Source organism: Nicotiana tomentosiformis, chromosome 5 (genome assembly GCF_000390325.3).
Source record: "Nicotiana tomentosiformis chromosome 5, ASM39032v3, whole genome shotgun sequence".
In the NCBI taxonomy this organism is placed as follows: domain Eukaryota; kingdom Viridiplantae; phylum Streptophyta; class Magnoliopsida; order Solanales; family Solanaceae; genus Nicotiana; species Nicotiana tomentosiformis.
Genome location: NC_090816.1, coordinates 85,585,888 through 85,600,456, shown reverse-complemented (window position 1 = coordinate 85,600,456; position 14,569 = coordinate 85,585,888).

Below are 14,569 nucleotides of genomic sequence, written 5' to 3'. Positions count from 1 at the left end.
TCAGCACAATTGACCCATGCCTTAGGGCCAACGACGTGTGCGCAGACCCTGACGCTAAAGACAAGGTTGCCGCCAACGAACCTACTTTTGCTTTGTATCAATCTAAGTCTTTTTTGTTATAAATATAGAGTAACTTTACTTCTTGTATTTCCATTATGAGTCTCTAGCTTATTTATGTCAAGTCTTGTAACTTTGGTTTTTGTAAAGCATTATTAGGGGGATCATGCAGTCAAACTTTCAAGCAAGCAAATAATTCTCTCTATTAGTGTCTCTCCCCCTCGACACCATGTTGCCTTTCTGTAATAGCTTTCAATTAATGCGATCAAACTTTATTTTATTCTCATTCTCTTTTCTGTCCTCTAAATTGCCCTTGACAATGGTCTTTTCGTACGACACTGATAGTCTCATCTAGAGTATGGAGGGGAGCCCAGTTGGCGGATAGTAACCATACGGACATTCAGTTGCTTAGCCTTACGTCGCCCTTCCAAGATATCTCAGGAAGGCATCATGTAACAGTTGTTATCAGAGCCTAGACTCGACATCAGACGAGGAAACATATTTCCATTGCCACCATTTCTGACCATGGTGAATTATGAGGACCACATTGCGGCCCTCGAAGAGATGATTAACGTATTACAACCCGTCGCAAGTACAGTGCCTGATCTAAGAACCAGCCTAGTGCAAAGATTAGATGACCTGGACCGCAGGATGTGATAGGATGAAAGAGATATAGCAAACATCAGTCGCGACTCTAAAGAAGACCGGCAAACAACAGCCACAAAGGCAGCCAAAATTTTTTAGTAAATTTGAGGGGATCTAATAGGAGCATTCCAAGGATTTAGCCTATAGGATACATGATGCAGATAGGGTGATGTCATGAAGCAAACCATAGACAACTTGATGGGCCAGCTCAATGTTGTTAATGTTGCATTACAAGGCTATTCCTAGGAGACGGAAACCATATTGGGGGTGTTGTGAACCTCGCCCTTGCGCCACAAAACCTGAAGATTAATGAACCAAAGACCTACAATGGGGCTCGGAATGCCAAAGAGGTGTAAAACTTGATCTTTGACATCGAACAATACTTCAATACCGTGCGAGAGTTAAAAGAAGCAAAAACGGTAGCAATTGATGCCATATATCTTCAGGATGATGCTAAACTCTAGTGGCGGGTGAATACGAAGCTATCAAAGCCGGTGAAGATACTCTTGAGATATGGGGAGACCTGAAGGCAGCCAAACACCTATAGTTCTTCCCCAAAAACATTGGAGTGCAACCAAATCTAAGCCTCCTTCCTCAGACAACAATAGTGATGCGTCTCACAACAACGATCGGGGGAGGAATCCTCCTTCAGGATGTCATCATTGCGACGGGACGCATTGAAATAATGAATGACCACATGCACAAATGAATGCCCACCAAACTTTTGATGATGGGACGGATGACGACACAGACGATACTGACCAGACAGAACCAATAAGTGCCTTCAACGCACTTGTTTGTTCTATTTTTAAAGCTTTGGTGGGAACCAATGTCGGCATTTGTAAAAAGAATGGCCCATGCCCAACTACCAAGAAAATGAAAATGAAGGTGGATAAGTGCCTCCTCTTAACCAAGAGAAGACCCTGATGTTCGTCAAAATGAAAGTTAATGGCAAGCCCATTTGGGCGATGATAGACATGGGCGCTACTCACAATTACTTAGCCTCATCTCAGGTAGAGCGCCTTGGTATAGTTGTGCGAAAACGCAGAGGTAGTTTCAAGGCTATCAACTCATCGCCTCAGCCAGTGGGTGGAATAGCCAAAGGAGTGATAGTGAAGCTTGGTCCTTATGAATTAAAATTAAACTTGCGTGTGGTGATCATAGATGACTTCGAGATGATAGTTGGATTGGAATTCATGAGGCAAACCAACACCATTCCTGTAACTTATACAGACATGATACTGATGATGGGAGAAAACGGGGCCAAGCCCTGCATTATCCCATACATAACCATAAAGATGGATGCGGAGAACATCTCAGCCTTGCAGTTGAAGAATGGAGTCAAAAGACATGAAAATACTTTCCTAGTTATCCTCTGTATTGAAGATATTGAACGCTCTTCGGGACTCAATCCTGCACTTGTGAAGGAGCTGTTGTCACGACCCAAAAATCCAAATAGTCGTGATGGTACCTAACCCAGCCCGTTAGGTAAGCCAACTACCAAATATCTAATTCCAATAATAATTATTAAAGAAATTTAAGTGAATAAAGGTCTTAATCTTATACAATCCCCAAGAATATGTAGTACAAATCATGAGCTTCTAAGAATGGAGTATACAAAGCGGAAATGAAATAAATACATAGTCTATTTGAATAATACTTAAATAGAGCTTTTATAAATCTAAGGCTACCCTGAACAAGAGGCAGCTAAAACATGAACGCAGGTACATCTTCAAATCCCGCAACCATCGAGCACAACAACAACAGCCAACATCTGCACGAAATGTGCAGAAGTGTAGTATCAGTACAACCGACCCCATGTACTGAGTAAGTAACAAACCTAGCCATAGGTTGAAAGTAGTGACGAGCTTCCACCAAGGTCGGGTCCAAAACCAGTAGTTCAAAACAGTCCATAATAACATAAAGCAAATAATACCAGAAGTAACTCAGAGATAAAATGCTCAGCCAAATCATGATTTCAAAATAATAGTTCTTCCTTTCAAATCCATCAGTGAAAACTCAAATCTTTTGCCGGAGTTGCCAAAAATATGAATAGTTTGAAAATATTAAATTTCTCCCAAAATCTTGTCAATAATAAATAAGATGTTTCATTTTTCTTCCGAATAACCAGTGTAAAAACAAATGCATCACTATGCCCATCTATCAAAAATGTGTGAAAAATCATGAATGATGTGATGCAGTATAGCACGAGGAAATACATCTCTATGCATGTATGTTATGTGTGCATGCCAATGCAATGCAACTCAATGATAAAATCACAAACAGCCCATCGGGCAGAACATCACTCATATACAGCCCCTCGGGCAAATCTCGCAGTCACTTGGGCATACCTCACAATCACTCTTGCCACTCGGGCATACCTCACAATCACTCATGCCTCACAGTCACTCAGCACTCGGCACTCGGCACTCGCACTCAGTAGGTACCTGCGGTCACTGGGGGTGTGTACAGACTCCGGAGGGGCTCCTTCAGCCCAAGCGCTATAATCTGCACGGACAACTCAGGTGCTGCACAGACAACTCACGTGCTATAATAATAAAGTATGCTGCAGGCGGGCAGCCCCGATCCACACTCATCCTAATAATCAGGCCCTCGGCCTCACTCGGTCATCAATCTCTCCAGTCTCTTGGGCTCACAATGTCATGAAAATAGCCCAAAATAATGATATGATGTATCAATAAATAACAACAGAGACTGGGATATGATATGCAATGAAATGAATATGACTGAGTATGAATTTTTAATTTAAATCAAATAATTCATAGCAATATGAACTCTGTGGGTCCCAATAATACTGGCACATAGCCTCAACATGATTTTTAATATGCTTTTCAACTTAATTTCTTTAACTCATAAAATGCATGGAAAATGCCAAGATCATTTAACTACAAAATTCTACAGAAACAATTATGTCACAAGTTCTATCGCGCACGCCCACACGCCCGTCACCTAGCATGTGCGTCACCTTCCAACAATTCACAAAATACATATATTCAAGGTTCATACCCTCAACTCCAAGATTAGAAGAGTTACTTTCCTCGAACAATCCAAATCCAATGTCGAGCAAGCTAAGCAATGCTCCAAAAATTCCATTATGCGCGTATCAACTACCAAACGGCTCGAATCTAGTCACAACAATTTGACTCAGCCCACACAATTTATAAGAATTAATTCCATATCAAAATGCTAATATTTTCTATAAAATTTGAAATTACGCCTCAAAAATTACTCGTGGGGCTCACATCTCGAAATCCGACGAAACTCACAAAATACGACAACCCATCCAATTACAAGTTCAACCATACTAATTTCTCTCAAATCCCGACTCCAAATCGGTATTCAAACTTAAAAATTTTGTTTTGTGACATTATAGAAATTTCCTTCTATTTATTTTTCTTGAAAATTCAATAATCTTACACCAAAAATGAAGATTAATTCATAGAATATAATCACAAAGGAGTTAAGAACACTTACCCTAAGTTGTGTGAAAAATTTCCTCTCCAAAATCGCCCAAACCGAGCTCCAAAATGTCCAAAATGAGAAAACAATCTCGGAACCCTCGTTTTAATACTGCCCAGGCATTTTCGCGGACAATGCCAACCTTTCAAAACCTCGCATCTGTGGAGCCCTTCTCGCATCTGCAGGCTCGTAGATGCACAAACCCTTCGCACTTGCGTTCACCCTAGGCCAGCCCCAGTCCGCATCTGCGCCAACACCTTCGCACCTGCGGCCTCGCAGATGCGGCAAATTCCTCGCACCTGCGAGCACTGCCCAGTCCCACTCTTGTCCGCTTCTGCTGCTTATTTCACGCACATGCGGCTTCGCACCTGCGATCAAAATCTTCGTAGGTGCGATCACACCAGTAGGTAGCAGTTCCAGCATTTCCTTAAGTCTAAATTTGATCTATTAACCGTCTGAAACTTACCCGAGGCCCCCGGGACATCAACCAATTATATCAACAAGTCCCATAACATAACACAGACCTACTCGAGGCCTCAAATCACAACTAACAACATCAAAGCGACGAATTAATCCTCAATTCAAAATCAACGAACTTTGAACTTTCAAATTCTACATCTTGTTCCGAAACACATCAAATCAATCCGGAATGACTTCACATTTTTCGCATAAGACACATTTCACATTACAGACCTATTTCAATTTCCAGAATCGGATTTCGACCTCGATATTAAAAAGTCAACCCCCCGGTCAAACTTTCTAAAAATTTATCTTTTGGCATTTCAAGCCTAATTTCACTACATACCTCAAAATAGATTTCTGGACACATTCCTAAGTCCAACAAATTACCATACGGAACTATTGGAATCATCAAAACTCTATTTCGGGGCCGTTTACACATAAGTCGACATCCGGTCACTATTTTAACTTAAGCTTTAAACCTTGGAACTAAGTGTTCCAATTCATTCCAAAACCTCACCGGACCCGAATTCACACAACAACTGTAAAGTACAATTCGAGCAGTAAAGGGGGAAGCAGGGTTGCAATAATCAAAATGACCGGTCGGGTCGTTATAGCTGCTAAAGTAGTTTGAAGATGTCATGCCACAAGACATGCCAAAGAAACTCCCGTCTAGGCGCACTATGGACCATGAGCTTGAGTTGGTGCCGGTTGTGAAGCCACCCGCCTGGGCGCCTTATAGAATATCACAACCTGAACTCATCGAGCTTCGGAGACAGTTGACGGAAATGCTGAATACGGGGATCATTGTGCCCTCCAAGTCCCCTTATGGGTCCCCTGTGCTGTTCCAAAAGATATAGGATGGCACCCTACGACTCAGTGTGGATTATCGGGCCCTAAACAAAATCACCGTGAACAAGCACCTGCTGAAGATCCTAGCTCGACTGTGGGAACACGAATTATATGTGAAGCTATCCAAGTGCTCTTTCGCCTAAAAATAGATTGACTTCCTCAGACATGTTATTGAGGAATGGCGTATCAAGATGGACTAACATAAGATTCAGGCTGTCACATTGTTACACCTTATGTTTTCATATGTGAAAGTATGCCATAAGTAAATTGATGGAAGCTCAGAAATAAAATGTTGCATCCGGCATTTTTGTATGTTAAAGTTTTGTCATAAGTTAATCGACGTAAGTTCGGGAATGAGATTATTTTGAGATTATAAGCATTATGATATTTCAAACAAATGATGAGTAAATTCGTGAAGGTGAGAGAGTAAGCAATTTGAAGAAAATGAATTTCGTCGAAGTTTGACATTTTGGTAAAAAGTACGGTCCAAGCTATAATACCCCGTATTTATGAACTAGTTCTATACAAGGTACCACATGACTATAATAGAAAGATATATAAAGTGTGTTAAAAGTGAGTAGTATTATAAGTAATTTAAGATAATTCTTAATTTTGTGGGTAATTGATTAATTATTGATTGAAGGAAGATTAATAAGTTGATTAAGAAATTGATGGATAATTAGTTAAAATCTTTAGATAAGCTTTTGGAACTCTAACGTGGTAGCAAAGTCTTTAGTCAATTAGTGAATCTTAAGTTATATGGTAAGGTGGCACGTTTGGAGGAATTTTTTGTGCCTTAGTCATCACAAGTGGGGCCCAGACCCACTAATACAAAAGTCTTCTCTAAAATCACCAAATGAAGATGGTCACATTTACTAACGGATGAAAATGCTTCAACAAAGATCATATTTTTCAATAGCAACGTGACTTGCTTCAAAAATTTCATACGAAGTTATGCTGCGTAACATCAACGGGATTTGAAATTGTAAGAGATCACAGTACAATATTTCTCAAGATTATTATACTAATTTTTCCCTACTTCGATCCGCCGTTACGTGTTTTTGCAAAAGACACGTGTTAGAAGGATTGTCAAGAGAATCGGTTCAGGTATGTTAAGGCTATCCCTTCTTTCTTTTGGCATGATCCATATGATACAAACGAAATGAGCAAATGCACAAATTCTATAAATGACTCTATTCATAGAAATGCTAGAGATGCCTATGTTTTTTATTCCCATGTGTCTTATTATTCTATCATCTGTTCATAGGTCTCAGAAAATACGTAAGTTGATAAAGTTTACTTCATGATATTAATCAAAGGCATAATGGTCTTATGACATTCCGAGAAATTTTATTGATGTACTTCTCATGCATTGCGTTCATTTACATTGAACCATGACCAGATAGCGTTATATACGCGTATATGTGTATATTATATGTATATGGGATATGGAAAAAGGTTATGGCATTTTATACGCACCACCAGCCGATCAGCTGGTATACGTTGATGATTTTGCCCACAGTGGCCTAGATGATATGATGGGATGCCTTCAGAGGCTTGATGGCGTTATGAACGCATTTACATATGCATGGTATGACATTTATATGCATATGCATGACATTATAATATTAAATGATTCACAGAGCTATTCAGACATACATGTTGAGACTTTTACTCTATGTTTCTCTCATGTATGTTATTTACTAATTTTTATTCCTTACATACTCGATACATTATTTGTACTAACGTCCCTTTTGCCTGGGGACACTGCGTTTTATGCCCGCAGGTCCCGATAGACAGGTCGAGAATCCTCCAAGTAGGCTATCAGCTCATTGAAAAATGTTGGTGCGCTCCATTTGCTCCGGAGTTGCTTATTGGTCAGTATGATTAGGACATGTATTGATTGGTATAGCGGGGTCCTATCTCGACCTTTATAATATTTATGTACCTTTAGAGGCTTGTAGACAAATGTCATGTATACGGATACTTGTATAGCCTTGTCGGCCTATGTTTTAAGTATATAAAACATCATGTTGGCTTTATAAGCCCGTATGTCTTATGTATAAGTTGGTGTTACGTATTTTATTCTAGTTATCCCACAGCAGCCTTTCCATCTCATTTACCTATTATAGCATGATACGAAAAGATACGCTATGTTGGTACTTGGTTGAGTAAGGTACCGGGTGCTCGTCGCGGCCAATCGGTTTGGGTCGTGACGCACATATTGGCCGCCATCTAAGTATATCCGTTCCTTGAGGGTATTCTTTGGCCTATGCAGCTTTTATCGGCGGTTTGTCAAAAATTACTCTCTCACTGCACTGTCGTTGATAGAACTCCTAAAGAAAGTCATGGCTTGGGATTGGGGTCCTAGGCGAGCAGAGGCCTTCAACGCATTGAAAGTGGCTATGTCTAGTAACCCCGTCTTGGCCCTTCCTGAATTGGCCAAGCTCTTCGAAATATAATTGGATGCCTTTGACTATGCTGCGGAGTTAGTGGCATCTAATTGCGTACGGGAGCCGGAAGCTGAAGGATGTAGAATGACGCTACACTACCCACGGAAAAGAACTATTGGTTGTCACCTTCTGCTTACGCTTCTGGAGGCACTATCTAACGGGAACCCTGTTCGTGGTCAAGATAGACAATACAGTTGTTAGTCATTTCATGACCCAACCAAAGCTGAATGGTCGACAGGCCAGGTGGCAGGAACTTCTAACAAAATTTCACTTCAACTTGGAGTAACAAAGTGGGAAGACCAACCAAGTTGCTGATGCGCTTAGTCATAGGGTTGACCTAACATCAGTGTGCCTACTCGCCACTCTAAGGGGTAGCGAAGTGGCCACCACTATAAAAACCCAGATACATGATCTACTTACCAAGGATCTTGATGTATAGTATTTGGTTTATTTGGTAGGACAGGGCAAGACTCGCCAGTTCTACATGAAAGATGGGTTCCTGAAGGTGAAAGGGAACCGACTTTATGTTCATAAAGGAGGATATATGTGAAGGACTCTTCTGATGGAATGCCATGATGCTTTGTGGGCTGGCCACCCAGGTGAAGAACACACCATGGCGTTGTTGCACCGTGCTTATTATTGGCCTCAAATGGTTGATGATGTTACACAATATGTGAAGACTTGCCTAGTATGCTAGAAAGACAAGTCTGACCAGTTGACACAAGCGGGGCATTTGGAGCCATTGCATGTTCCAAAGAGACCTTGGAAAAGCGTGTCACTGGATTTTATCACCGGATTGCCTAGGGCCGGAGATCTTACAACTATATTGGTTGTGGTAGATCGGTTTTCAAAATATACTACATTTATAGCAGCCCCAAAATATATATTAGCTACAGCTCAACTCTTCTTCGCTCATGTTGTCAAATATTGGGGCCTGTCTAAAGACATCGTTAGTGATCGCGACTCTCGCTTCACTAGTAACTTTTGAACTCAGCTCTTTAAGTGCCTCGGGTCCAAGTTGAGCCTCAGTTTAAGTTTCCATCAACAACCTGATAGCCAGATGGAGCGGTTCAATGGCATGATGGAGGAATACCTTAGCCATTTTATTGTCGAATGGCATAAGAATTGGGTGAAGCTTCTGAATGCTGCTCAATTGTGTTTCAATTCACAAAAGAGCTCTAGTACAAAAAAGCGCTTTTTAAATTATTACCAGACAACAACCGCTACTCCCACACACTATGAATGCCCCCAAACATGTCGAAATCTCCTCGACAACTAGCTTCTCAAAAGAATGGAATCAAAATTTGGAGATAGTGTGGATCTATCTTGTGAAAGCCCAATAGCGGGTGAAAAACATGCTGATAAAAATCGTTGCTTTGTTGAATACTAAGTGGGGGACAAGGTGATGGTGAAAATACCAGAACGATACCTCTTTGCAGGGGTCCATAACCCGCGCCTATTGAAAAAGTACATTGGACCCTTTACCATTGAGAAGCACATTGGGAAAGTTGCTTACTGGATGGATACCCCATCCTGGTGGAAGATTCATTCAATCTTCTATGTCAGCCTTCTAAACCCTTTTCGGGAAGACATGGAGGATCCTTCCCGGAGCAAACTCACAATACCGAGTATTCGAGGCCCAAATTCAAGTGGGAAAAGGCGTGCATAAGCTATTCTCGATGATCGAGTGATTCATGCTTCAAGGAAAGATCACCAAGAGTTCTTGGTGAAATGGTAGGGTTGTGATACAGAGGATAATACTTGAGAGAGGGGAACAAACCTCAAAGCCTATAAGAACTTGATCGATGATTATCTTGCATGTAAGGCGACGAGGAGGTCGCCAACTCAGATGGGGAAGAATGTCATAGGCGGCTTTCCAGCCATGCCCCATGACCCCTTGGATGCACCCCATGGCATCCTGGCAAGCCTCCCAATGCCTAACGCCATGGACGGCCTAGTGGTCTTAGCAGCGGCAAGTGACAAGCGCGCCTGTGCCTATGTCGCCTCATCAATATCACTCACCAGTGCCCAGCCGCAGGCAAATGCCAGCAGCGCCCCTCGGTAGGCTGCGCCCCAGCATGCTCCTGTTGTCAGCGCAATCGACCCATGCCCTACGGTCAGTGCCGCACGCACAGACCCTGACGCTAAAGACAAGGTAGCCGCCAACGGACCTATTTTTGCTTTGTAGGAATATAAGTCCTTTTTGTTATAAATATAGAGTAGCTTTATTTCTTGTATTTCTATTATGAATCTCTAGCATATTTATGTTAAGTCTTGCAACTTTCATTTATTTCTTTAAGCATTATTAGGGGGGATCAATTAGTAAAACTTTCAAACAAGCAATCAATTCTCTATATTAGTGTATCTCACCCTCAACGCCATATTGCCTTTCTGTAATAGCTTTCAATTAATGCAATCAACCTTTTTTCATTCTCATTCTCTTTTTTATTTTCTCAATTGCTCTTGACATTGATTTTCCAGTATGACACTTACACACTCGTCTAGAGTAGAGAGGGGATCTCAGTTTGTGGATAGTAACCACACGAACATCGGTTGCTTAGACATATGTCGCCCTTCCAAGATATCTCAGGAAGGCACCGCATAACAGATAACACATCAAATTCAATCATTAACTCAAATAAGGGCAAAATAGAAGCTTTTAGAAATAGTTATGTAATAAAATTAACAACCTCGTCTCAACACAATCACAACAACAATAAGGACACCCCGAAATATAACATAACATCATTAACAATGCCACCCTAATTCTACTGCATATGCACATAAAAATGATATGTCACCCTTATTTCGCCACATGCACATATAGCCACCTTTTTTCGCCACGTGGGTAGCCCGAGATAATGCCACCCTTATTTTTCCCTACGCGCACAATAATAAACACAATCGCACGACAAAGACTTCATGCTGACACCCCCAATCAATCTGCTCAATATGTCCACAAGTTCTACGATACTACACAAAACAATAATACCAAGTGCCACAATATCACAACTATGATACCAAGTCACATCGAGATATAAGCTCACAACTTCTGACATTAGTGCACAAGGACATAACAAATAATCATAATAACGGAGGGGTGTTTAATTAAATTAATCATGATTATGGCTAAATCAATATAATGATCTTGATCAAATAGTCATAAAGTAATTTCAACATATTTCATATAAATTTCACTATAACATAAAGGCATATTAATAGCCTACGGTATAATCCGATCAAAACCACACATAGTACCCGTATACATGCTCGTCACCTCAGGTACACATTATATTTCACATTATAGAAGTCAACAAAATAGGGCTAGAACCTTAGGGGTTTCCCCCCACATATGAGAACTTAATTATAGATACAAAAGTTTCCTTATAAAAGGGATGGCTTCGCAACCCAGTTGGGATGGCTTGCCAAGATGGCTTTGACAATCTGTAAGGGATGGCTTGCCAAATAGGGGCTGGCTTCAACAACCCGTAAGGGATGGATTGTCAAGCTACACAAACAGTTAATTTGATTATAGTCGCAGAAGCTTTCCTATAAAGGGGTTGGTTTTACGGCCCTTCAGGGATGGCTTGCCAAGCTACACAACTCAGAAAACTTTTGTACTATAACCAACTTTAGCTGTTATAACTCAGAAAACTTTAGTACTACAACAAGATAACTTTGTTAGAGTATTCTTACTCTATTTTCATATATGGACCGGCCTTTCAATCCATTCGAAAGAAAGAACAAGAGGGAGAACAAAAGGGTGGGATTTCGGGACTTAGCTTCATTTATCATATTTTTGAACACTAGATTTGATAGGAGACGATTTTGACGAGGGATTTTCACACACAACTATTGGATAATAATTTTGATCCTATTATAATTATATTACATGACTATTTATGAGATTTAACATCTGAATCATGAGAATCTAAGAGAAGTTTTGGGGAATTTTGACTATGTTTTGAAAATTGAAAATTTGAGATTTGAGAGGCGAATTGGACTCGGATTTGAAACTAAAACACATATATGGACTCGTGGGGTTATGGGCAGTCGGGATCTACCCTTGGACTCGGGTTTTGACCGTGCGAGCCAGAGGTTAGTTTTTGTTGACTTTTGGGGAATTGTGTAAAGAGCTTAACTTTAATTATTGGAATTTATTTCTCTTGCATTGTTTGATGATATTAAGTTATTTTTGGTTAGATTTGAGCCATACGGAGGCATATTTTAAAGGAAACGCTATTTTTGCGTTTTGATTTGGCATAATTGAGGTAAGTATCTTGCCTAACTTTATGTAGGAGAAACTCCCGTAGGATTGGTCTAATTGCACTATTTGAATTATGTAAAAGACGTGTACATGAGGTGACGAGCGTGTACATGAGGTGACGAGCATGTACACGGGCTTATATGTGGTATTTGACTGGTTTAGACTCTTAGGCCTTTAACATGCCTTTAATTGTAGTTGTTGTTATATGGAACACCTTTCATTGTTGATTTATTTCCTGTTTTATTCTATGGTTGTTGAAATTCCGGTACACATTGTTGTGGAGCCGTTGGCTATGTATTATTGTGATATTGGTATTGTTGTTCTGAAAATATTATGACATATGTAGAATTGTTGTGTGGATTGATTGTTGTTATGCGGAGCATAAGAGTTGCATTTCTCTGTTGTTGATTATGCAGTATGATACGGATGGATATATATATACACACACACACACATACATATTTCCGGGGCGGAGTGATACAGATAGCTACTATGTTATTGAAAGGGCGGAGCGATACGGGTGGCTATTATTGTATTGTATGGGTAAAGTGATACGGTTGGCTATTATGATAATGATTATGTGGTGAGACAATAATGACTATATGGGGATGTTATGTGATGTCCTGGGGCTTATTATTGATGAAAGAGAAGTATTTTGGTTGTTGCTTTTGACTTCCTTGTGTATGTCACATATAGTACGTGATTTATTGTGTTGTTTTCAATGTGTTACTTAGTGTCTTTGATATTACTTGCTGATTTGAGATGTGATAGTACACTTGCACATGCATACACTATAACAGGTTACTTATACAGGTCCAAGAGTATGAAACTTGATGTTCTTTGATCATGTACATGTAATCTTGTATATCTATTTTCTCTATGATATGGTTGGACTGGTAGCCTGCGACCATGCCGGGCGGATTGTGATATTGAGCCTATGACCACACTGGGCGGATTTTGATATTGAGCCTGAGACTATGCCAGGCAGATTGTGAGATTGACACGTGAGTTATCTATGCATCACGTGTGTTGTCCGTCAGGCTGTGACTTATATTGTGGCACGGGGTCTTAGCCGTGCAAGGGTGATTATAATGTGGGCACGAGGTGCCGTGTATATACGATTCATGATTTGTCACTCGTGATTTATGGTTATGAGGTATGATTCCTCTGGGTGATTCTGGTGACGACTCTTGTGTCGGAACGGTTTGATTATTAGAACTGTCGATTCTTTCCCTTAATTGCTTTCACTTGTATTTTATCTATGCTTTGATTATTTTGCTGTTTATTCACATGATTTCCCTTCATTGCCATTTGTCTATTTTTTTTTTCATTGTTAGTTGTATATTAATACTTTGCACATGTTATTTGATTAGTGAGTGTCTTGACTTGAATCTCATCACTACTCCACCGAGGTTAGTCTTGATACTTACTGGGTACTGACTGTGGTGTACTCATGCTACACTTTTGTATATTTTTGTGCAAATACAGGTGTTGGAGCTAGTGGTTCCATGTAGTATTAGCTTCTTGATCGTGAGGATTCAAGGTAGAGTTGCTTGATCGTCCCGGTCCCTTGGAGTCTATTCCTTTTATTTATACTATGCATTCTCTATCAGAATATTATTGTATTTTTGTTTTTTGAGATATTCCTATGTATTCGGCTAGAGTTTGTGACATTGTACTCCCTAGTCTTGGGAAGATTGTTGTGGTAATTATCGTGTAGGCTTGTATCACCTTTATTTCGGTATTTATATTGGACCCTATTTTTATTATGTTATGTTTAATTGGTTTAACTGTTGCAAATGATCGGCTTACCTAGTTTTATAGACTAGGTGCCATCACGATCCTTAAGGTGAGATTTTGGATCATGACAAGTTTGTATCAGAGCTCTAGGTTCATCGATTCTACAAGCCACGGGCGAGTTTATTAGAGTCTTGTGGATCAGTGTGGAGATGTCTGTACTTATCTTTGAGAGGCTAAAAAACTACTAGGAAAATTCCACTTCATTCATTCCTATCGTGCAGATTTATTGATTTCAAAGTTTGAGCCTTTTGTATATCTATTCTTTCACAGATGGTGAGGACACACAGTCGAGTAGACACCCGCGCCCCAGCTAGAGCCGCGAGAGGCCAGAGCCGAGGTAGAGGTCGAGGAAGGTTACGTGCTTTAGCTAGAGCAGCAACTGAGGAGCCACCAGTAGCTCTGGTTGTGGAGCAGGAACCTGAGATGCCCGTTACTACCCCTGGACTTTAGGAGACTTTATCGCACTTCCTGAGCATGGTTGGTACATTGGCTTAGGCCGGATTGATCCTAGTTGCACCAGCTACTTCACAGGCTGGGGGAGGATCTCCGACCCCTA